Below are 25000 nucleotides of genomic sequence, written 5' to 3' on the forward strand. Positions count from 1 at the left end.
CGACTACAATAGATGTTCTAACTTCATTGTTAGGTCAGATAAATCAGATTCTTATCACTGTAGCCAATCACTTGTAGGTGCACCACCACATCTTGTCAAGACAGCCTGTCTAAGTCTTCACACGTCAGGCAAAAGCGTTGCAGTTGTGTTTTGGCCTGTTGACAGCAATTTATTTTGATGCGCTGTCACAATACCAGCATACTAGACGCTTTACACTAAGGTGCCAACAAGTTCTGCAATACTTTTGTGCTGCCAGATGCCACAGGTTGGGAGTGAGAACACTGACACGTTTTAATGATCTTTTTTCTGTGCATGTTCCACAGATGTTGCAGCATGACTATGTCTCCCTAACCATGGCATGCTGACAACTAAAATCCTGCAGCACAATGGGTTTCCATCAGCAAAGGACATTGACACAGTTTGCCAGTGTCAAAATGCCATCACAATGCATGTCTCTCAAATAAAATATTATCTTCACATCACACATTTTACAAGACACGAGAAAATCCACTCCTAACTAACATAACTAACATAAATTTCAGAAATTAGATGGATAAAATGTTTGCTTTGACAATGTGGAAAAATCATGTCTAACTCGTACAACATAAACTATTTTATAGCTCTCTGCAGAAAAAATGCCAAGAAAGCACGCAACATTTTAAAATTAGTTACAAAGTTTAAATGAATGCCAAGACCAGACCTGTTCACAACTTCAATATATGGCCCCTCTCAGGCCAGCAGTCAAGGTGCAGAAACACCCTGTGCACTTCATTTATCCATTTAATCCTTCAATTATTTTACCCTTCTTTGCAAGCAATGCCTTGCCTTCATTCAATGCCTCCTCCTGCTATAAGCACAAGATAACCTTGTTGATATGGAGGATCCATCTGTAAACCTGCCTCCCAGCACTGTACAAGCTGCTTACCGACTGTTCAATCTGACCTACTATATATTTAAAATGTAGATTCTTTCTACAAATTAATGAATTCTGAATAAGTATTGAACTACATACACGTAAACCAAAAGCGTTTATATTTTAAACCATTTTTTCGTCTTTCTGCTGATAATAAATATTATAGAACAGTACAGCACAGGAGCAAGCACATCGGAATGTCTCTGCTGAAGATTATGCCAAATTAAACTAATCTTTTCTGTCTGCATGTGATCCATATCTACCCATTCCCCTGCATATCCATGTGCCCATCTAAGAGCCTCTTAAACACCATGATCAGATCTGCTTCCATCACCACCACTCTCTCACCCAGGCAACCACCACTGTGTGTCAAAAAACTTTCCCCATACATCTCCATCGAATGTTTTCCCTCTGACCTTAAAACTATGCCTTCTAGTCTTTGACATTTGCACCCTGGGGAAAAGATTCTGATCGTCTATTCTATCTAGGCATCTCAAAATTTTATACACTACTATCAAGTCTCCCCTCAGCCTCCCTCACTCAAGAGAAAACAAACCAAGTTTGTCCAACTTCTCCTTACCACCAATACCCTCTAATCCAGGCAACATTCTGGCAAACCTCCTCTGCACCCTCTCCAAAGCTTCCACATCCTTCATAATAATAATAATAATATAATATTCCTTTATTCGTCCCACACCGGGGAAATTTAGTGTTACAGCAGCAAAGTGGATAGCAAGAGATCATTCATTATAAATAAAAGATACATAAATTGTCATCAGTTTTCTGTGTGTTCTTAGCTGTTATTGTTGACTCATCTGCTGGGAGCAGTGCTGGTTGTGCAGTCTCACAGCAGCAGGAAGGAAGGACCTCCTATATCTCTTCTTCACGCACTTGGGTGAAGGAGTCTGTCACTGAAGGAGCTACTCAGTGCAGTGACAGTGTCGTGCATGGGGTGGGAGTTGTTGTCCAGCAGCGATGTTAGCTTTGCCATCATCCTCCTCTCTCCCACCACCTGCACTGAGTCGAGGGGGCAACCCAGGACAGAGCTGGCCTTCCTGACCAGCTTGTCGAGTCTCTTCCCCTCCTGAGATGCTGCTGCCTCAGCAGACCACTCCATAGAAAATGGCCGATGCAACCACCGTGTTGTACAAGGTCCTTAGGAGTCCCCCTGCACTCCAAAGGACCTGACTCTCCTTAGCAGATAAAGTCTGCTCTGGCCCTTTCTGTATAGCGCATCGGTGTTTTCAGTCCAGTCCAGTTTATTGTTCAGGTGGACACCCAGGTACTTATAAGAATCTACCCTCTCGATGTCCATTCCCTGGATGTTCACCGGTGTCGGGGGGACCTGGCTGTGCCTGCGGAAATCTACCACCATCTCCCTGGTTTTCCCCGGGAGGACCTTCTACAACATGGTGGTTGCATCGGTTGATCCGAGGCAGTTCCGCTGTCACCAGTCCACAAACTCCGTGATCAGTTCTCTGTATGCCCTGTCCTCGTCGCCCGTGATGAAGCCGACGATGACAGAGTCGTCAGAGAACTTCTGTAGATAGGAGTCTGCAGAGCTGTGCCTGAAGTCCGCAGTGTACAGGGTGAACAAGAATGGAGCTAGCACTGTTCCCTGCGGAACCCCAGTGCTGCAGACCACCCTGTCCGAGACCAGGTCCTTTGTCCTCACATACTGTGGTCGGTTGGTGAGGTAGTCCAGAATCCAGGATGTGAGGTGGTGATCCACTCCTGTGCGCTCCAGTTTGCCCCCCTCCCCCCCCTCCCCCGGAAGCCCCGGTTGGATGGTGTTGAATGCACTGGAGAAATCAAACATGATTCTCACTGTGCTATCCGGCTTCTCCAGGTGTGAAAGAGCTCTGTTCCATAGGTAGATGATGGCGTCCTCCACCCCGATGCGAGTCTGGTAGGCGAACTGCAGTTGATCCATTGATGGTCGAACCAGGGTGCGGAGATGGGCGAGGACCTGACGCTCCAGTGTCTTGATCAGGTGTGATGTCAGTGCCATGGGCTTCCAGCAATGGGCAACCAGCAGTACATGCAAAACTCCAAACATGGCTTAACTTGCAAGATGACATCCTTACTCTTACACTTTCACTTTTATACTAATTGCAGAGACTGATGAAGGCAAACATGTTATATACCTTTGGGACACAAAGTGCTGGAGTAACTCAGCAAGTTAGGTAGCATCCCTAGAAAACATGGATAGGTGACCCAAAACGTCACCTATCCATGTTGTTCAGGGATGCTGCCTGATTTGCTGAGTTACTCCAGCACTTTGTGTCCTTGTATGTATTAATCAGCATCTGCAGTTCTTTGTTTCCACATGTTATACACCTTCTTTACCATTCTATCCACTTGCATTGTTACCTACAGGAAGCTATGGACTTGCACCTGAAAGGGTCCTGAACATTTATACTCCAAAAGGTCCTACCATTTAATGTACACTTTTGTCTTGCAATTGAGGTCTCAAAATGCATCACCCACACTTGTCCATATTAAACTCCATCTGCCATTTCTCCACCCATATCTACAACAGATCTATATTCTGCTTTGTTCTTTGACAATCTTCATTGCTGCACACAACTTCACCAATTTTCGTATCTCCTGCAAACTTAATATCAGGCCACGTACAGTTTCATCTCAATCATTTAAATATATTGCAAACAATACATGTCGAAGTATTAATCCTTGCATTGCAGATCGTAGACCTTGTCAGAAAAGCAACCCTTTTACCACCAAAGTCTGTCTTCTTTATCCTACCCAAAATTGGAGCCAATTTACCAACTCACCGAGGATCCCATGCGATTTGATCCCCTGGACTAGCCTACCATGAGGGACCATGTCAAATAAAGTCATAGAGACACTGTATCATACAGCAAGGAAACTGACCAATCAGCCCAAATCATCCACATCAACCATCTGTACCAATCCCATCTCACAACACTTGCCCCCTAGTCTTCAATTCATAGGAAATTCAAGTTTGGACACTTCTTAAATGCTGTCGGTAACCCAGCTTCACCCACTCCTTCATGCAGTGCCCTCCAGGTTCTTGCCTCTTTGGATGTCAGTGGTCCCCAATATCTCTTCTTAATTTTCTCCCCCTTATGCAAAATCAATGTTCTCTATTTTAACTACAACTGATATGGTGAAATGTGACCTGCCGTCTACCCTCAATTTTGCATACTGCAACAATGCCCCCTCTTAGCTCCAGGGTGGACAGACCTAGTTTCTTCAGCTTCTCTATGGAACTGAAATGCTTCATCCAAGGCAAAAATTTGTGCTGTCTTATCCTGCCCGCATGATGACCGAAACAGCCGTAGTCTGACCAATGCTTCATAAAGTTGCAGCCTTACCACCCTACCTATGTTTTAATAAAAAATGAACTGCAGATGGTGGTTTATTTCAAAGATAGACATAAAATGCTGGTGAAACTCAGCAGGTCAGGCAGCATCTCTAGAGAAAAAGGATAGGTGATATTTCAGATAAGGGGACCCTTCCAGAGTCTGAAGAAGGATCCCAACCTGAAACGTCGCCTATCCATTTCTCCAGAGATGTTGTCTCACCCTCTGTCTTGCACCAGCATTTTGTGTCTACTTCTGCATTTGATGCCTTAAATAATGAAGGCCAGTATCCTGCATGCCTTCCTAATCACATCAGCTACCTTCAAAATTTATGGACTTCGACTCCAAAATCTCTTTGTTCCTCAATATTCTAAGACCGTAACATTCACATACAATCCATAACCTAATTAGTACTCCCAAAATGCATCACCTGACATTTGTCTGGATTAGAAACATTGCAAATAGGTGGAATAGGGCATTCGGCCCATCGAGCCAGCACCGCCATTCAATATAATCATGGCTGATCATCCAAAATCAGTTCCCCGTTCCCGCTTTTTCCCCCATATCCCTTAATTCTCAGCCCCAAGAGCTAAATCTAACTCTCTCTTGAAAACATCCAGCGAATTGGCCCCCACTGCCTTCTGTGGCAGAGAATTCCACAGATTCACAACTCTCTGGGTGAAAAAATTTTCCTCATCTCCGTCCTAAATGGCCTACTCCTTATTCTTAAACTGCGACCCCTGGTTCTGGACTCTCCCAACATGGGGAACATTTTTCCTGCATCTAATCTGTCCACTCCCTTAAGAATGTTATATGTTTCTATAAGATCCCCTCTCATCCTTCTAAATTCCTGTGAATACAAGCCCAGTTGACCCATTCTTTCATCATGATTAGATCAGATTAAACTTCAACTGCCATACTTTAGTCCATTGCACCAACACATCAATATCTCTGTCCAGCTTACTATTTTGCACATTATCAACAACTCTGTCTATCTTAGAGTAATTCACAAACATACCGAGTTGTCTCCCATATCCATTCATGCCATTTTATTGAAACAGACTGACGTACATTACAAATGGTGCTTTACTAAAAAAATGCTTTAAAGTCCATGCAGACAACATCCACTGCACCACCTGCAATCATCTTCGTTGTCTCCTCAAAAAACTCAATCCAATTTGTGAGAGGCCACCCACAAACAAAGGTCATGCTGACTCTCCTTAACAAGTCCCAGGCTTTCTTAATGCAAATAAATCCGAACCCAAAGGATCTTCTCCAATATCTCTCGCACTGATGCAAGGTTCACAAACATAGAATTTCCTGGTTTGTCCTGGTTGTCTTTCTTAAACAAAGGAACAACACGGACTATTTTCCAATCAACTTGGGGATGTCCAAGATTTACATTAAATAGCCGGGCATGGTGGCGCGCGCCTGTAATCCGCCTGTTCGGTGGCGGAGGCTCGAGGATCACTTGAGGCCAGGAGTTCTGGGCTGCTGCGGGCTGTGCTGATCGGGTGTCCTCACTAAGCTGGGCAACGATATGGTGTCTCCGGAGGAATCCGCAATCACCAGCTTGTGTAAAGAGGGGTGAATCAAGACCTCCATCCAGGCCCCAGACAGCACATCCCCCGCTAGGCCAGACCCACTCTCGTCAACTTCCAGCATAGTCCCTGGTGGACTCTTCGGAAGTGATGAGCACAAGATACAAGATATCTTCTACCTACTATAATTAAAAACAGGCCACTGTTTATCACTCAAGAGAGCATGGATGAAATTATTAAATTTTACCTGGAGGACTGAATGTACAAGAGATTACTAGAATTGTTCCATAAACTGCGACTGTGGTTCTTATCATCCAAATGTAATTGATAGTATACCATTAGTTCTAGTGTATATAAAAGGATTCTCGAGCAGGACTCAAATTTAAATCTCAATGGAGGAGCCAGAATGTGAATTTTTGAAACACAAGAGGCAGTAAGTAACTGCTCAGAAACTAAGCAGAGGAGAGTAATCCCCTTTTGAATAGATTCAATTATTTTATTTGTTATAGATAGTATCCAACCGTTCCAAACTCATTTTAGCAATTTCTCCATATTCCTACGTCAGCTGTTTTTCCAATTCAAAGTTGAAATTTGTGTATTTATCTGTCAGGAAGAATACTTTGCTAGGTATTTTCATTTTAATCATGTTCCATTGCTTATCAACTCAACTTAACTTTTTTTTAAAGCAATTTCTCTCAGCTGAATCACTTCATATTATCAGAGTAGAGAAACTCTACCTTATCCATGCCAACAGTAGTTGTTGCCTTAATAGCGTTAGAGATCAGTCTGATGAAGGATCTCGACCCGAAACGTCACCCATTCCTTCTCTCCATAGATGCTGCCTGTCCCGCTGAGTTATTCCAACATTTTGTGTCTACCTTCAAATTAAACCAGCATCTGCAGTTCTTTCCTTCACAGAGATCCAGGATCGATCCGGACTACGGGTGCCATACTTACGGAGTTTTTTTAATTCTCCCTGTGATTGCGTGGGTTTTCACCAGGTGCTCCAGTTTCCTCCCACACTCCAAAGACATATAGGTTTGTAGGTTAATTGGCTTTGGTAAAAATTGTAAATTGCCCCTAGTTTGCAGGATAGTGCTAGTGTACGGGGTGATTTCTAGTTGGCACAGACTCGGTGGGACGAAGGGCCTGTACCTCTAAAGTCTAAAGATATAATAATAATAAGGATTTATTTTATATAGCGCCTTATCAGGTGCTATACCATACATAGATACAATCAGTTCAAACTCAAATACTATAGAAAGAGCAAAGGGGAAGATACAGAGTGCAGAATACAGTTCTGAAGATAGTAGCACATAAGTTCCTTTGATAAAGTCCAGTGTCCTCATTGGGATAGAGGTGAATCTACCTTATGGAAGGACCGTTCAGAAGCCTGATAACGGAAGGGCATAGCTTTAAGCTGAGACGGGCACATTTTAAAGTATACTAGACCAAATGGACCCGTTGGGCCTAAACCTCTCCTGCATTGGTGCAGCACCTTCTCCCTCTCCCCCTCTCCCCCTTCTCCTCCCCCCCACTCCATCTCCCTCAACCCCCCTTATCCTCCCTCCTCCCCCTCACTCCCTCCCTCCCCCCTTCCCCCAGGAGATAGATTTAAACTTTAAAATGTAAATAACTTTAAAAATATAACACCGATTTCACTTAAACTTCTTCCATTAGCACCAAAGGGACGACGGTGAGTAAGGTGGGCTTAAAATTATTGCGTTATCATGTACCGTTTTGGCTGAAGTTCAGGAACAAACAAACAAACAAACAAGAGTTTTAGTATATAGATGTGTGGGGCAGGTTTTTGTTTTACACAGAGAAAATGGCTGGGTGTCCAGAACACATTGCCACGAGAGTTGATTGAGGGAGATATGATAGTGGCATTTAATAGGCTTTTAAATAGGTACATGGATATACAGGGGAATGGAGGAATATGGAAAACGTGCAGTAGAGGAAATTAGTTTAGCCTGGCATAATAATCGGCACGTACATTGTAAGTAAAAGGGCCTGTTTCTGTGTTGTACTGATCAATGATCTACATTTGATATTCTATAATCTTAAAATACACAGCTATACAGCTGTAATACTTTCAGCCCCATTCTTGAATTCCAGCCTCACCACTTGTCAGCATGTGCAGCAAGTTTCTTAATGTACTTCAAAATGCAATTGTATATTTCTTCAGTCAGATTCTGCTTCTTTACTTCCTTGAACAAAGTCTGCATTTAAATTAAGTCACAAACTCCAAAAAAAATGACACACACACACACACAACACAACACACACAACACAACACACCACACACACACACGAAAATAACTGCAGATGCTGGTACAAATCGAAGGTATTTATTCACAAAATGCTGGAGTAACTCAGCAGGTCAGGCAGCATCTCGGGAGAGAAGGAATGGGTGACGTTTCGGGTCGAGACCCTTATATATATAATCTTGCTTCATTATTTAAGGTCCAACTGTGTTTCACCAAGGAGATCAACAACAATACAGCCTTTTATCAACTTGCTTTACTTGAAAATCAGTCCCTGTCGTCCATTGTTCCAGTCTAACTTAATCTGCTCCTCTAGCTTTAGAATACTGAGGAAAATTATTCATTGTGAAGTAACCAGATGTGAAAAAATTTCAAGACTGCATGTCATTCATTTTGCTTCAACATTGGACATTTTTTAAAGCAGTTTTGTCTTTTTTCCCCCCATCAAACCCCCCAATATTCTTGTCCTTTGATAAAATGACTCTAACAATCAAACCCCTTGCTAAGTGCACAAAATGTTGTAATTCCATGTGCCCGCCCAAAACTATTTTTATAATCTTCCAAAAGGCAAACCAATTAGATGTGTCAAAGTCCACACACTAAAGCATAAGTTATCTTATTTCAGACCAGAATGAGATGGCCATCCCACTATAACCCAAGTCCACATTGTACCAGACCCAAAAGTAATAAAGTTCATCACAGCATCTTAATTAAAAGTTATAATGAAACTTTCCTAACCAATGATATATAGGCAAGCTACCATGAGGCTGAAAAGCTGAAGCAAAACCATATGTCAGAAATATTCAGCAGATCAAACAGCACACAATCAAAGGACATGGAACTGAAGCGTCAGCTCTCTTTCTCTCTCCAGAGATGCTGGGTCTCAGCATGGGGGAGGGAGAATGAATTTATTTTAAACAAAGTATGCCCATATAATTGCCCAAATTACCAGCTGTCAAGGCAAAAATATTTTGGACAAGCAATAAAAAAAAACATTCTGGCCCTTTTTTTAAATTAAATTTCTCACATTCCTGCTTCCTCCAAATGATTATAACGGAAACTCTAGTGACATTTCTCATCCATGTCCTACTTTGCAGTTGACGGGTATGTATGCAGCCAGCCCCACCAAGAAAACACTAAGAAACGTCACCATGGGTTTCCATCTCAATCACCTGTGAATCAAAGAGGATGACATTGACACCAGCAGGGGCCAGGCAGAAGACCTCACCGAGTTCACCACAAGGTCACATCACCAAAATTAGTCAGGAATTGAGGAAAACAACACATGTTTCATCCCAATTTGCAACATACGTCAATCCAATCCACTATTTTAATGCTGAGAGGACTGGAAGCCAAGAACAGAATACGCCCAAACAAACTTTTAACCATCATCATCTAATACAGGGGAAAAAGTGCAGATGCTGAAAACTACTCAGGTCAGTTAGCAACTGTGCAGAAAAAGTCAATGGTATTTCATCAAAACTACAAGTGTGAGAAAACTTGTGCTTTCAGTTGCAAATGGCACTTTAACAGAAGTCTAACCTGCTTCCCAAACATTACTAATTCCCCCCGGCTGAACATATTCTTGAATTGAATTCTTTCTCTCACTAACTGTCTCCAAGTCAAACGTACAGCAGGGCAACTTATGTGAACCCCAGCTATGTCCATCTTTTCATGGGCTATGTGAAAGAGTCCTGGTTTCAATCCCATCCAAGCCTCCTCCTCAGCTCTTTATCCATAACATTAATGACCAAATTAGTGGTGTTTCGTGCATGCAAATGTCAAAAATGTCTTTTCCTTTGCTGACTATTTCTCCTTCACTTAGTCCATAGGTATCGGATTCTTCCCTTCATCTTTTCTTGACTTCTCTATCTCCATCGCAGAAATAGGTTTAGCAAATAATATCCATTACAAGCTCGGAGACTCATTAGTTACTTCAGTTGCAGTTACTTCAATTATGCATCTTCTCACAAGGATCCCATCCCCGCTTCACATTAGGACCCCATTCCATTCACCGGGTTTTTCCATTGAATTAGTATCGATCACAAAACGTTGTCACAAAACAGAATCAGTGTCTTTGAGATGTTTTCCTTTTCTCTAAATTGTATTATGGTTAACCACTGTTTAGACAGCTGACTGTGCTCTCAACTGTTCTCTTTGATTTCCTGCACATCTGCTCTCATGCCATTATCTCACAGCCAGAGCACGCAAAGTGGTACAAATACTCACAATTCACCACACAAGCCCACATTTTCAAAAAATTCCCCCCCATAGTTTGCACCACCTTCAGCAAGATTCCACCACCAGACTTGTTTTCCTCTGTTCTCAGTATTCTGAAGAGAATGTCCACTTTGCCACCTCTAGTTTCACCCTTGCATTAATCCCATGGCAGGAGATACCAAACCTACGCTTCACTCCTCACCACCCAAAAACTTCAAAAAGCCTTTTCAGTCAAAGCAACTATTCACCTGTACTTTTTAACAAATCTATACAGTGCATTGAGTGCTAGTCGCCTTCGCCTGGGCCGAGTCCATATCCGCAAATATGTAACAGTCATGACAAAAACAATTGAAACAATGAGATGATGAAACTCACTAAAGTTGATTATGAAAAGAATGAACGTCATACAGTGGAGAAAGTCTTTATGCATGAGAAACAATGAACCACATTAACCGTCACGGCGTCATTGGTAGCTCCAACCATAACACTATCTATTCACACACGCAGACTTTTCACAAAGTATATAAGGAAAATGGTTTACAAATATTCATAAATGCAACTACAAATTCATGCTATGATAAGAGACAATATTTTTCTCGTTTCAAGATGAATCAGAAGAAACTGCTTTCAGCATACGAAACCTGCCCTAAGATTTTCAAGTCTAGCACTCAGAGATCCAGGTTGAAAGTGTTCCATTCATTGGGACTTGACATTCCCTGCACTGATGATCACAAAAATATTCTGTGGAGGAAAAATTAATTAGCTATCAATTATTGTCTTCACCCCTCATTGTCATAAACCACACTGAACACTGGAAATGGGGAAGTCGCAGATATACCAATACACCTCCACAAATGATAAAAGCATGATTCCCAAAGAACAAATAGATACGAACAATACATTCAAGGGCATTTCCAAAATGTCACCATTTAAACTCTATCTGTATAATTTTTCCAATGGCCAGGGAAAGACTATGGCTGAGTTGTTAGGGAATTAGTAAACTTGCGCGATACGAGCAATGTCAGAATGCCGGATATCGTCTTTCCAATTCTTTTGATGGCTGCATGGTCCAATGTTGCACAATGTATGACTTAAGCCTGATCACCCCGATGCATAGGGCCCGACTGCCGGCTACGGGAACCAAGATCGTCCCGTCAACGGAAGGCTTAAGGCCCCCGACTGCGGGAGAACAAAGAAGGGAAGAGATTGAACTTTTTTTTTGTTGCCTTCCATCACAGTGACGAATGTGGAGTCACTGTGGTGGATGTTTATGTTAAAATGTATTTTGTGTGTTTTGTTGCTTTTTATTGGTATGACTATGTGGCAAATCAAATTCCTCGTATGTTGCAAAACATACTTGGCTAATAAAGTATGATAATGATCATGATTATGATTAAGGCATAAAACTCATCACTGAAATATTCAGGAATGAGACTCCTCAATTCTCTGCTTGCTATTTTTATGATAAAACAGATGAAAATGACAACTTCCTTTCACTCTGCTTAAACATCAGACACACATCATTGTTGAGCACTGTACAGGTTCTGAAGAGCATCATGTCAGATGTAGCACTCCAAGCGCTTTCGTCACTTATCCAGAGATGGATTTGAAGTGGACAGATGGGAGAAACTTGGAGATCTGAATTACGTTACAAAGTGTACTGAACTAAACTGAAATACTGATTTTTTTAAAAATTGCATCAGCTTCAACTACTTTTTTTTCCCCTGGTGCAGAGAATTTTGGGGTAAAAGCTTTTCTTACCATCTCTACTAGATTGATTGCCGACAGATTTAAACCTATGGCTTGAAACATATATTCCATTTCTCCTTCCGCTGATGCTGTACAAACAGCTGCACGTTTTCAGCATTTTTTGATTATTTTAGATTTAAAACATGTGCAGTTTATACAAGATTCAAATCTTCTATTTGATCTTTGAGATTTTAATATGACCATGGGAAACTAGTGATTTTACCGTGTGTCTATGTTAACCACCAAATCTAACTTGCAGTTAAAATAAGGGAATTAAACCAACATTTTCTAACTTGTATTACATAACAACATTGTCTATTTTGTTGCTAGATTTCATCTGTTCATGCCTGGCCTGTCAGTAAGTCGCCTTAGTGTTATCTTACGGCAATTGAAAGACTGAAGGGAAACAAACAAAATAGGAAATGTAGGATTTGAATAGGAACCAATAACAGAAAGAGGGAGCAAAGGACGATAACAGGAGACAGTTGGGTCACAGTATGGAAGGATTTGAGTCAACTTCGAGTTGATTTGATTTGAGTCAACTTAAAGGGATACATGGAGAAGATAGGAAGTCAAATAAACAATGGCTGATACAAGAGATTAAGTGTAACAATGGTTGAAATATCTGAAAATATAATACTGATGACCACATAATGAGACATGGGGATCAACTAATCCCCTAAAAGTTCAATTAATCGACTGCCCATGGCATTGAACAACTATGACTGAAACTCTGATAATGCATTGTGACTGTTTCTACCACCACCTGAAATTTCTTTTATTTCTTTTCCACATGTTCTTTTACCTGTCCTTGTGCTCCAGACAGCAGGGATCTACTTTCAGATCCTTTATACACTATCATCTTCAATCACTTTGAGAAAATGCTGAATTTGCCTGGCAGCAGTCTCAGCCTTAATAGCAGCACTCAAATTTTGGGTTATTTTGTCTTTTCTGTGTTTGTTTAGAGGAAATGTTGGCTTCCCAATGCTTGCATTTCAATGAATATGCCAATCAGGCATTTCCGAGTGTTCCATCCTCGGCTTCCCTTTTTTAAAGTTAACAATCAGCTCCTTGGTCTTGCTGATGAGAGCAAGTCGTTGCCCTCGCACCATTCAATCAGACGATCGATCGCCCTCCTATACTGTGACCCATCATTACCAGTAATTCATCCTACAATGGTAGCATTGTCGACAGATTTAATGATGGAGATGGAACTGCATCTGGATGCACAGTCATGGGTAAAAAGTGAGTAGAGCAGAGGGTGAGCTGGTGTTTATCGAAGAGGCAGTGTTGTTGCTGATTGTGGTCTTGTTGATGAGGAAGTCGAAGATCCAGATGCATAGGGATGCACAGAGACCCAGATCCCCGAGCTTGATAACCTTGGAGGAAATGATGATATTGAACTCCGAGCCAAAGTCGATAAACAGCCTGACATATGTGTTTTTAATGTCCAAGTGGTCTCGGGCAGAGTGGAGAGTAAGCGAGATCGCCTCCCCGTTGATCTATTGTGGCTGTCAGCAAATTGAAGTGGGCCCAGGTTCTTGTAAAGGGAGGAATTGATATGCGCCATAACCAACCTTTCAAAACACTTCATCAGCACGTACATTAGTGCCACCGGATGGAAGTCATTGAGGTTGGTCACCGTACTCGTCTTGGGCCTCCTTTATGGAACCGACAGTGTTACCTGCTCTCACTACTTATTTGTGGGTGATCTTTTGTGGAAAGCTATGCTTCCTACATTCCCCGTCCTACACCAAAAGCACAGCAGCTGAACTCTTGGAATGTGTATGGCACTGCAATATCCCAGAAGAGGTTAATTGGTAGCACGACTACCAGCACCAACAGCAGTCACAAAAAAATTCCCTTAAAGGGATTCAGCTTAGCAGCACCATGTTGCTTACTTATAAAGGTTCTAGCAAGGCTGTGTCAACCCCAATTACTCTGTTCAGAATTGTTTGCTATTGAATTGGAAATGGAGCCCAGTAAACAGATGTTAGGCAAATTAAACCAAAATCACCCCAATATTCAAATACAACAAATAATGTTTGCTCAGTTGGATATGCAACCATAGACAAAAGTTGCTGAGGCATATAGAAAAACATAATAATTATCACTAAACGCACAGGTGACTATGGATTTACATTAACAAGTCCCTTACAGGCAGCAACCTGTTCCAGCAGTGCAGGTTTATAAAAACCAAGAAAGCTATTTATAATCAAATGCGTGACATTGGGTGAAGAACATACAACAGTAGTGTAGGAACAGGCCATTCAACCCAGAATATCTGCGTCGAACATAACACTGATTTAACCTAATCTCCTGCCAAATGAGCTCCATATTCCTCCATTTCCTTCATATTCATATGTCCATCTAAATGCCACTCTTGTATCTATGTCCACCACCACCCCGGCAGCACATTGCAGGCACCCACCACTCTCCGTATAAGAAATTTGCCCTGAATATTTCTTCTAAATTTCGCCACTCTCACCTTAGAGCTATGCCCTCCAGTATTTAAAATTTCCACCTTCAAATTAAGACAATCAAGTCTGTTCCATTAATGCCTCTCATAATTTTATCAACTTCTCTCAGAACTTCAACATCGCCCCAAAAAGAAGTTTAGCCGCCAGAGTAATGGGTTCTTAAAACAGCTGCATCATTAGATTGAAAACCAAATTTGTTTTATCCAGTAGTGTTGGCCCATTCCTTACTCTACAAAGATGAGAGAAGAACATTATATGGGAGGTCTCACAAGTTAATGAGGAACAAACATGACATTTTGTGAAAAACTACACAAGTACTCAATGAACCAACAATGGCGTTCTTTCCCAATTGAACATAAAACTCATGTATGAACTTCTGCCAGCAACATTTTTAGTTCAACCATATCACATGGATGTCTAATTCCAGGCTGCTGAAGCAAAACTTAAACTCAGATTCATTGTCATGACACATGCGCTATACATTAAATAAAGCCTTTCAAGAAAGTCCTTGCAATACCACCAAGTGGCATGTCGACACCAATTCTTGAGAAGCCATTGGTCAGATTGTCAGAGAGCCTTCTGCAACAACCTCAGCATTTGAACATGCTGATGAAATTCATGTGGAAAGCACTAATGGCAGAAATTGCATCTTATTCACCATAACAGCAAACCACACTACTGATTCCACTCAGAAACATAGATCCCAATTTGAATAGAAGTTGAAAATTCAGGATTGGTTCTCAACAGGTATCTTCAAATCCATTAACAAATTATTCCTCACAAGCCAACCATGAAAAGACATTGGCAAAGCCATCTTTAGCTGCTGTGAACATTCAAAATTAGTGTCCCACTGAAATGCTCAATCAATCAACAGCACAATCGGCACTGATTGGATTCCGCAGTTATTATAATCGGCAAATTGCACAAACATGGTAGCACTGAATTGGCACAAGTTGATTATCCACTGTAGATTATTGAATTTACCCTTGCTGGCACCCAGGTACAATGAATAGGCACTAACCATTTTTAACTGGTGAAATAATTAGCCTTCTTTAAAAATGTGACTTCATTTGAAAAGTAACATTAAGTATGGACACTCAATCTCCTCACTATAACTCTCGGACAATTGTTCTTTCTCTCACTGCCATCCACTTCCCAAAAGCAAGCCTATTTTGCTACCTCATTTAAATTAGCATACAAAAATTTACATGTTTGACACTCGGAAAGTACTCAGTTTAAAAAACTCTTTGTAACAGAAATGGAAAAACTAAAAAAATCACTACAATGACACAAGAGACTATTGATGCTGGAATCTTGAGTGAAAAACAGTGCTGGAAATACTCAGTAGGTCAGGCTGCATCTGTGGAGGGAACGGACAGATGATTGATAAAAGATCTCAAGGAGAGCTTTGACCCAAAACGTCATCTCTCCATTTCCTTCCACAGATACTGTCTGACTCGCTGACTTCCTCCAGCACTTTATTTTTTGCCAAAGAAAAACACTGTTTGTTGCCAACAGTAGTTACGCAACATTAGAGATTAAATGAACTTTGTGTTTACAAACTGAACAACACTCTTGGTCTGAATGAAATAGCATTAAAATAGCACATTTTTAAAAGAAATTAACCAAAATTACTGTGAATTTAATTTTATCATGGCAATATTAGTATTTAGACAAATAAATATTTTTCCAAGAAAAACTAAAAGGGAAAGAGATCACAAAAAAAATTAAAGAATCTTGGAAACACGTTTGAACACTGAAATATTGTGTTTACATCTGTATTCACAATAGAAAAGTTGTCAAAAATGTGCCACATACATGACACCAAGAAGTCAAGCACTCTAGAAGGAAACAGTCAAAACTTGAAATGTCTTCAATCAAAAAATCTTTCACATTGGAGAATGTAAATACCCGTAATAACATTTCAACATTGCATTGCTGCTCACATTGCCAGCTCTTTCTACTTTAGCGAAAACTTGCTGTGGTTTTGCACCCTCAACCATTCTCCGACCTCAGGATTCCCTTCCATTGCCCAGAAGCACCCAGAAAGCTGATTCAATCAAATTTTCCCAAACTGCAAAATGCTAGTTATCTATTACCAACAGATACAACTTGTACGGCCATTAGATTTTAAAATGTACGAGATAAAAAACAATTATAAAATATGACATATATGACCAATAAAATCTATTATGGAAGTAGTTCCAGAGTTTCAACTTTGTTTTAAATAATCTGAAATAAGCCTGTGTGAGCCACACACATAACCAAGCTGGAGCACTGCATCACCCTCAGCAAGTGAATGCAATGTAGTCAGAACAAGCTTACATAAGCAATTTCCATTTTAAATGCTCCCACAGGCTTTCAAAATAGAAACATGTAACGTATCTAAAATGGGGACGATTTTAGGCCTCACAGTTTCAGTTGCTCATCTTCCAATGCTGTTGCAACAGCTACCCTCAACTCAAAACCTCCATGTTCTACCCCAAGGAAGATTGACTAGCATTTGTACGGAATATAAGAATCAAAATCAGGTGTAAGCTATTCTGTCTTAGATCCTTTTACCTCGACTATATTCCCAAAGAAAATCCTTTTTTTTTAAATGAAAGAAACACAATATAAAGACTGCACATTATTATTTTCATAGACTCACACACAGAATTAATTGATGTTATACCTCAATGGATAAAGCGCCCCAACAATTATAAAACACCACATCTTCAGGCTTATTACAAACAAAATCAAACCATGGGAGACTTGCTGGCACATTTGCTGTAAAAAATAGTCAATGTGGCTTTTTCCTCAGTTGCTTAAATTGAAAACAAATTTACAACTACTATTGCCAAACCCCCAAAATATCATTCAACTTTTTTCCAATAAGTTTCTTTCTTGAAAAAACAGTACGGGAGAAAATATTCACAATTCTTTTAATTTAAGCATTATTATTAAAATTAAAGTCTCAAATTATAACTTGATTTTTATTCTATTTTTACTAAGAAATATTTTTATCCTAGAATTCTTCTTTCAGTTTTTCTGCTTACGCCTCTCCTAGGGAGGGTGAATGAAGCTGGAGCACAAACTCTAAAAGGAATCTATTGCCTAAGAAGTTGATAGATTTGAACTATCAAATTAATAACACACAATTTGAATTGGAAAACTGAGAAAATAAGACAGCTAGCTGTACACTGCAGAGGGAGGGGTAAAGGAAACAAAGGGTGACAAGGCTGAAAGCAAAACTGCCAAGATAAAGTAATTGTTTACAGTGTTATCTAGTTTGGAGATTAATCCGCACCAAAAGAACATGTTGGAACTACAAGACGCAGAACATGGCAGTTACAGTAAATCTGAAACAAAAAAGAAGACTGATAGTTTCCGACAGAATAATATTATACATGGATGATCCTGCAGCAGAACTGCTCAGATCAGTCACAAACTGGAAAGGCTGGTCATCTGAAATATTGTCCAAAGCTGGTCATCTGAAATATTGAACAGCTTTGCTCTCCATTATCAGTTTCCTGAACCAATTAACTCTTTCACATCCCCATCCCAGCGTCACTGCCATGTTTTTAACTTGATGAGTGCAGGATGGCACTGGAAAGGCGTCGACTTTTGTATACAATAAAGTACCAATGAACCATTGAATATTTTTTGCACTACTTCGCATTGCACCATTCTGCTGTTTTGCACTCGTATTTTTATTGTATTACTCTGAATCCGAAGAACTGCTCTTCGAGGTTACATTAGGCCTCATTAGAAAAGTTTAGGAGGTGAAAGTCAGCGTGGGACAATTAAAATGATTATCAAATGGAAACAGACCATCCTGGCAGATCGAAGAGGTATTGTGTAAGGTAATCATCAAAACTGCATTGGACTTTTCCAATGCAAGAGTGACAACATAATGAGCACACTATATTTTCCCCAGCTCACACATACAAACACAAGCAAAATGACAAAAATCTGGATTTGAGGAGCTGCTCTCCAATGGCAAGCAACCCAAGATAACTTGCAGGTTTTTGACTTTGTCAATCAAAATTGGAGACCACCTACTTACAAAGCAGATGACCAAAACAATGGTCAAAGTTGAACTTGAACAACTTCTTGGAGTAAAACAAGATAGAAAGCCAAGAGATTTAGGGTGGATCTTCTGACCCTGGCAGTTGAATGCAAGAATGCAGCAATGGTAGTCTTAAAAATCTCATGGTTAGAATAAGAGTGTCACAGATGTCCAAGGGTTGTAGGGCTCGAGGATATTATCATGCATTTGGGGAATTCAAAGCATTGTAAAATCAACACATTGCTGACCTGGGATCCCATGTAGGACAGCATGCAATGGTGCGACGAATGAACCCTTATGTCCAGAAGATAGCAACGGCATGTATAAGGGTTTCAGTAATAGATGAACTGTGGTCAACTTGGAATCCAGTAACATTACTGGAGGTAAAAAACAGACAAATCTTCGTAATTGCAGAGATACGTTGCACAAAAGCTAACTTCAGGAACCCAAAGATTTTGGCTGATTGAGACCTGAATAAGAAACTACAATTGACATGTTCCTTGCTTACAGCAGAAGAATCAACAAATTGTAGAGTTCAAATAAGAGTTGAGCAATTGCACTTGTGTCTATCATGCAAAGGATTGCATCATGAGCATGATGAAAACTATTGTTCAACTTCTATTTTATTCTCAGTGCAACTTCCCCAGCCAGTGACAGGCTACTTCATCATGCTCAAATTTATGGAGAAGAATGGATGTCAAGCAGCAAAGTTACAAATTTGTAATTAGAATCAAGGGATTCAGAAACTGCCATAATATTATAAGGCTCACAACCACTCTGTGAATCGTAAGATTAAATACCTGTTTTCAACCTATTGAAATACATTTTAGAGAAACACATTTACTTTCATGATAATCAAAAAAACTGCCAAAGTTATAAATTAAAATAAAAACAGAAAATGTTAAATAGTCAGCAGGTCAGACTGCATCTGTGAGAAGCATCAATGGCTCAGTTCAAAGACCCTTTGTCAGATCTGGAAAGCAGCACCTGGGGTCAGTCTGCAGGGGTGACCCTAAGCTTGGGATGTGGGAGGATAAATATGGGAGGATAAATCCTCCTGCAGCTTGACATGCTTTTCGCTCTTTCCCAGTTCTGACTAAGGGGCTTCAACCTGAAATGTTGCTTTCTCTTCCAATATTCATTTTCATTATGGATCACAGTACTCAACCAGTCTGAAGAAGGGTCTCGACCCGAAATATCACCCATTCCTTCTCTCCAGAGTTGCTGCCTGTCCCGCTGAGTTACTCCAGCATTTTGTGTCTACCTTCGATTTAAACCACCATCTGCAGTTCTTTCCTACACAGTACTCAATCAACCTGTGCCTATTCAACCCAACACAGGCCAGCACCAAATTAATTCTGCCAGATCATTAGAGTGATTTCAGTATCCACGATTATAGCCTCAGCGATGGGTTTTGTCGCCTGTTGATGCTGTCTGACCCGCTGAGTTACTCCAGCACTTTATCTTTCTTTGTAATCCAGCAACTGCAGTTCCTTGATTCCATTAGTTAAAGCTAACCCATTCTGTTTAAAGCCATCATATATCTTAATGTGAAAGACAACCAAGGTTGATGCCAGTGATGGAAATTATCTTCAAGGAGAATACAATTTACCATAAGACTACTTGTGGCACAACATAGGATTTCTGATGCTGCAATGGAGTCCTGAGTGCAGGAAGTGAAGAAGAGATATGTTTATTTCTTCAAAGGGTCAGGTGGCCCTGCAGATTGGCACTCACAAGATAGTCAATTAAACAGTCTTGGGCCCCAGTGGCAAAAGTTCAAACATGAGGGCATGATACAGTGTTACAGGTTCAACTGCTTCATCTGCAAGTTTAAAGTTTGTGAACATATTTCAAATATACTATGCTATCAAGTGTTCCATTATCTTTATAAACCACACTACCACCTGCAGCCTGGTGCCTAAGCAGAGCCCAGTGGGACCCAGCCACATGTCAAGCTCAGACATGAGCACACTTCAACATAATGTTTCGATCCATGTCAGGTTGTGCCCTCACCTGGCCCAGCACCTCATCCAGATTAAAACAACCTGACGAGCATGACCAGACATAAACAGGCTGCTACACTCATACCAATAATCAATTGGGTCAGGCATGGGAAGAAAATAAATCAGGCTCTGATGGGGTTCAATGTGGCTGATCAGTTGGCCTTAGCCAGGCAACAATTTCATACCAGAGCTGACCACTTACCATCTACCTAATTATCTCCATCATTACAAACATTTACATGTCTAACACTTCACAAAAAAAATACTGAGGAACTAATGGATGTGTTGTGCTTGATTTCAAGAAATATGACAAAAAATGTAATCATTCAGAAGATAGCAGGATTCTCTAACTCAAAGGGCAGAGTCATAATTATGTATACTCAAAACAAGGATCAATTGATTTTATGACATTAAGTGAATCAAAGAATATGGGAATGATGCTTCAAAAATTGCACTTATGGTGAAAGATCAGCCATGATCTTGACGAATGGCAGTGCATGCCATGTTGCCTACTCCTTCCATTTATTCTGTTCAACTGTCAGCACTGCTGCAACTCTCACACCAACACTCCACTACCTGTATTCAATGCCAACTATTCAAACATAATAACACATCACCCAAAAGCATTGTCACTGCCACATTTATCACACTCTTACAAGAGAAATTGGCAACAACAGGAAACTGCAACTCACCAATAAAACAGAAGCACTGTAAGTATCCAAATATGGATGGTTAAATGGGAGATTAGATCAGTCTCATTTGGACCAAAGTGGTCAAAGGGGCTTGCAGAATGTTTTCAGCAACCGAACAAGCAGAGGATTATCTTTACAGCTGAGACACCCCCATAGCAGTGGTGATGGCTCTGAATCATAGATCTACTGTCAATGATTAGAGCAACAGAATGCACGATTCCACTGTTGCCGCTCGACATATGTCCAAGCCTATACTGCAAAACTATGCTGGAAAGTGAGTCATGAGAAGGATGCAAAATGATTTAATCCGGTTAAGCCAACCAACAAGGTAGCGGATTTTTTTTAGAGATAAAGTGCACCGAGTCCATGCTGACCACCGATCCCTGCACACTAACCCTATCCTACACACACTAGGTACAATTTTAGATTTATATATCAGACCAATTAGCCAAGAATCTATACATCTTTGCAGCGTGGGAGAAAACCGGAACACCAGGAGAAAACCCTCACAGTCACAGGGAGAACGTGCAAACTCCTTACAGACAGCACCCATAGTCAGGAACCAAACAGGGTCTCTAGCTCTGGAAGGCAGCAACTTAACCGCTGCGCCACTGTGTCACCCACAGAAATTGTGAGAAAACATTCATTTGAGTAGGAAACACAAAAAATATATTTTAAATATAGTAAGAAAACAGTGAAGATTGGTAGAAACAACGAACTGCAGATGCTGGTTTACACAAAAGAACAGTAACAAAGCAGATCAGACAGTATCGCTGGAGAATATGGATAGATGACATTTCGGGTTGGGAGGCTTCAGAATATTGTTGTTTAGGGGGTTCGTGGTGCACTGGCATGAGATAAATTGAATATGCTGATACAATCAGGAAAGCAAAAGCTATGACAGAAGCCTTAAAGTCAAAATAAAATTTAAAACATCTGACACACCACTTGAGGTAAAAAAAAAATTGAAGTGCAGTAAACATCAAGCAGTTGTTCAATGAAAGCAAGGCCAGAGAAGTCGATCAGCAATGAACCTGCAAGTTGTTTATGATTCCTTCAAATAGGGCAGTCGGAGAGTCTTTTGTGCTTCTGAACAATTCCTTCTCCATCTGTACTTAAAATGTATTATTAGCTGGCAATCTGGCAGTACATTTGTCAAACAGGAATGCTGACCAACATAGTCATATGCCTATTCTTCCAACAATGCATGATATCAAACATAGTCAGCCCCATCCCAACACGATGGCCAAACGACTCAAAGTAAAAATGTTAAAAATGTGCACAAACAATGAATTAACTCATATTGGCCACACAGCAGAGCAATGTCATCACCATGCGAGAGCAATTACTGCGAGCAACAAACAATGACAAGAAATATTATGCACAGTTGAGAAAAATGACAGCACCAAAACTACGCAAGAAGGAACTGCAGATGCTGGTTTACACCAAAGATAGACACAAAAAGATGGAGTGACTCAGCAGGTCTCTGGAGAAAAGGAATAGGTGATGTTTCGGGTCGAGAACCTCCTTCAGACTGAGAGTCAGGGGAAAGGGAAACAAGAAATATAGAAAGTACAAAGAGCAAATGAATGAAAGATATACAAAAAGGAACAATGATCAAGGAAAGGTGGAACCCACTATGGTCCATTGTTGGCTGTGGGGCAGGTGATAATGAATTGCACAGACAGTGAAAAATGCTCTGTAAAGTTGCCAAAAAAGATGCACATTGTACAATGAGGTCCTATGAATAAAAATGTCAGAATGTAATGAGAGCAGAAACATTATTGAAAAGATTGAATCTAATTGACACAAATACAACTAGCTGAATGGCCTCAGTGCATTGTTTTTATAATTCTTAAACAATTACTTGTTTATTAATGTCACAGCACCAGTTTACTTATTGGATTATCATTTATAATTTATGTCTCACAAGAAAATAAGCTTGTAAGTATCTTGTTTGTTTCTCCTCAAAAGGATGTCGTCAACTCCTGCTTATGACTGTATTTTTCAAGTACAGCAGTATTAAGTCATTCTACCTGGTTCCTTTAAAGATGACTTGTGATAAGCTGAGAATGCGAGCTTTCATAAAACCAAAATTTTTAACTACTAAAGCAGAGAAACCTAACTGAAAAGCCATCGATCTAACTGTCAGGCCGACATACTGATCATGCCTTTTTGTTTTTATACGATAGGCTCTGTTGTGAGAGACAGTTATTTCTTATAGCGATGTCCAGAGCAAAAATGGATATTTGCCATTTTCATTTAATGCTGCTGTGGTAAGCACTGGCATGAACAATGGATTCTGATAGAGACATGTTAGATTCAGTTTTAGTCCATCCCCTGGGTGTACAATAACTTTAGCTTTTTTCTTCATTGGTCAATATTAAATTTAAAAAACTACTTTAAAAACTATTGTTAAGACTACTAGTTACTAAAAGTAAATGAATTCACTGGTGCTTCACCACTTCTACACCAACAAAACCACAACAAAGTAGCACACTGCTCTCAATATATTTCCCCCATAGAAGTATGGATACAAATAGCTGACAAAAAAAATTGTGGTTCCTGCATACATGGTTTTTGTGGTTACTGTTATGAGCAAGTAGCAAGTGGTTTCAACACTAATTAAAATATGGTTATGTAACTGCAGGCAATAAAAGTTTACAGCTTTTTCTGACAGTCATAAGAGATAAGAATAAAAGTCCTGGGATGTGGTGCCTACCAGTGGTTCTCACACAGCTGAACAGCACTGGTATATCTTTTAGCATCCTGAAATCAATCACAGATGAGATAATGAAATATGCACAAGCCTTTTCTCAGAACCTTTGACAAATCACACACAATCCTAAATCTTCATAAATCACGATTAAAGACAAGGATATCATCACCAACACATATATCTTTTCTAGCCTGACCTGAAGACTAATGAGAAAAGCCTTGGACTACCTCCTCTGATTAATTAATTCAAAATGTCTGCCGTTATTCAAATATGAAGCTGATGTTATTTGAATAACACTTGACAGCAATGCCTGAAGATATAATCTCTGATTTGCAAATCTGCATCTGCTCTGCCGTAATGGTTCCTATAACAGTGACCTTAGAATATTTTTTTATATGAAGTCAAGACTATTCTAGCTAATGGCATTTCAGGAAAAGGGCAAAAAAGATGGGGGTGTTGGGGGGGGGGCGGAGAAATCAGGTTGTGAAGCCCATTGTCCACAATGAAATCAATCAATCATGGTGACAGAAGTAGGCCTGGAATGAGAGTTTGAAGTGAGCAAAATACTCAGTGTCAGCAAAACATCTGCTGTCAGAATCTATTCTATAAAACTTCATAAAAATGCAATTCCAAATCATCTGCACTTGATTTGGTTTCTAACATGAAATTTCTAACCAAATTTATTTTTACTCTTTTATACCTTGAAAAATTGTACTGAAAGGCAGTTCTTCATGTAATACCCCAGACTCAAATTCTCGCCCCTGCAGAGTATTTTTTAAAAACAGATAAAACCACATGTACAAACATTAAGGCTTCTAGTTTTTATCTCAAATTCTGCAGGAACAAATATTGGAATGATGTTGTCTGAAGAAAAATTGATTTTTGCAAGCTTTCATTTGGCATAATCTTATGATGAAATGGCCAAGAAACAGAAAAATAAAAACATGGTATAATTAAAAAATAATTGATTTTTTTTAAAGGACACTAGGTTTAAAAATATGGTAACAAATTGCCA

At 40.1% G+C, this 25000-nt stretch overlaps 1 protein-coding gene across 6 annotated transcripts in view; it reads right to left on the reverse strand.

Annotated features, from left to right (window-relative positions):
• pbx3b (pre-B-cell leukemia homeobox 3b) overlaps positions 1–25000 on the reverse strand; it is a 166156-nt gene that overhangs the window by 127931 nt on the left and 13225 nt on the right. The window lies entirely within an intron of this gene.

This window comes from Rhinoraja longicauda, chromosome 31 (genome assembly GCF_053455715.1).
Source record: "Rhinoraja longicauda isolate Sanriku21f chromosome 31, sRhiLon1.1, whole genome shotgun sequence".
Taxonomy (NCBI): Eukaryota; Metazoa; Chordata; class Chondrichthyes; order Rajiformes; family Arhynchobatidae; genus Rhinoraja; species Rhinoraja longicauda.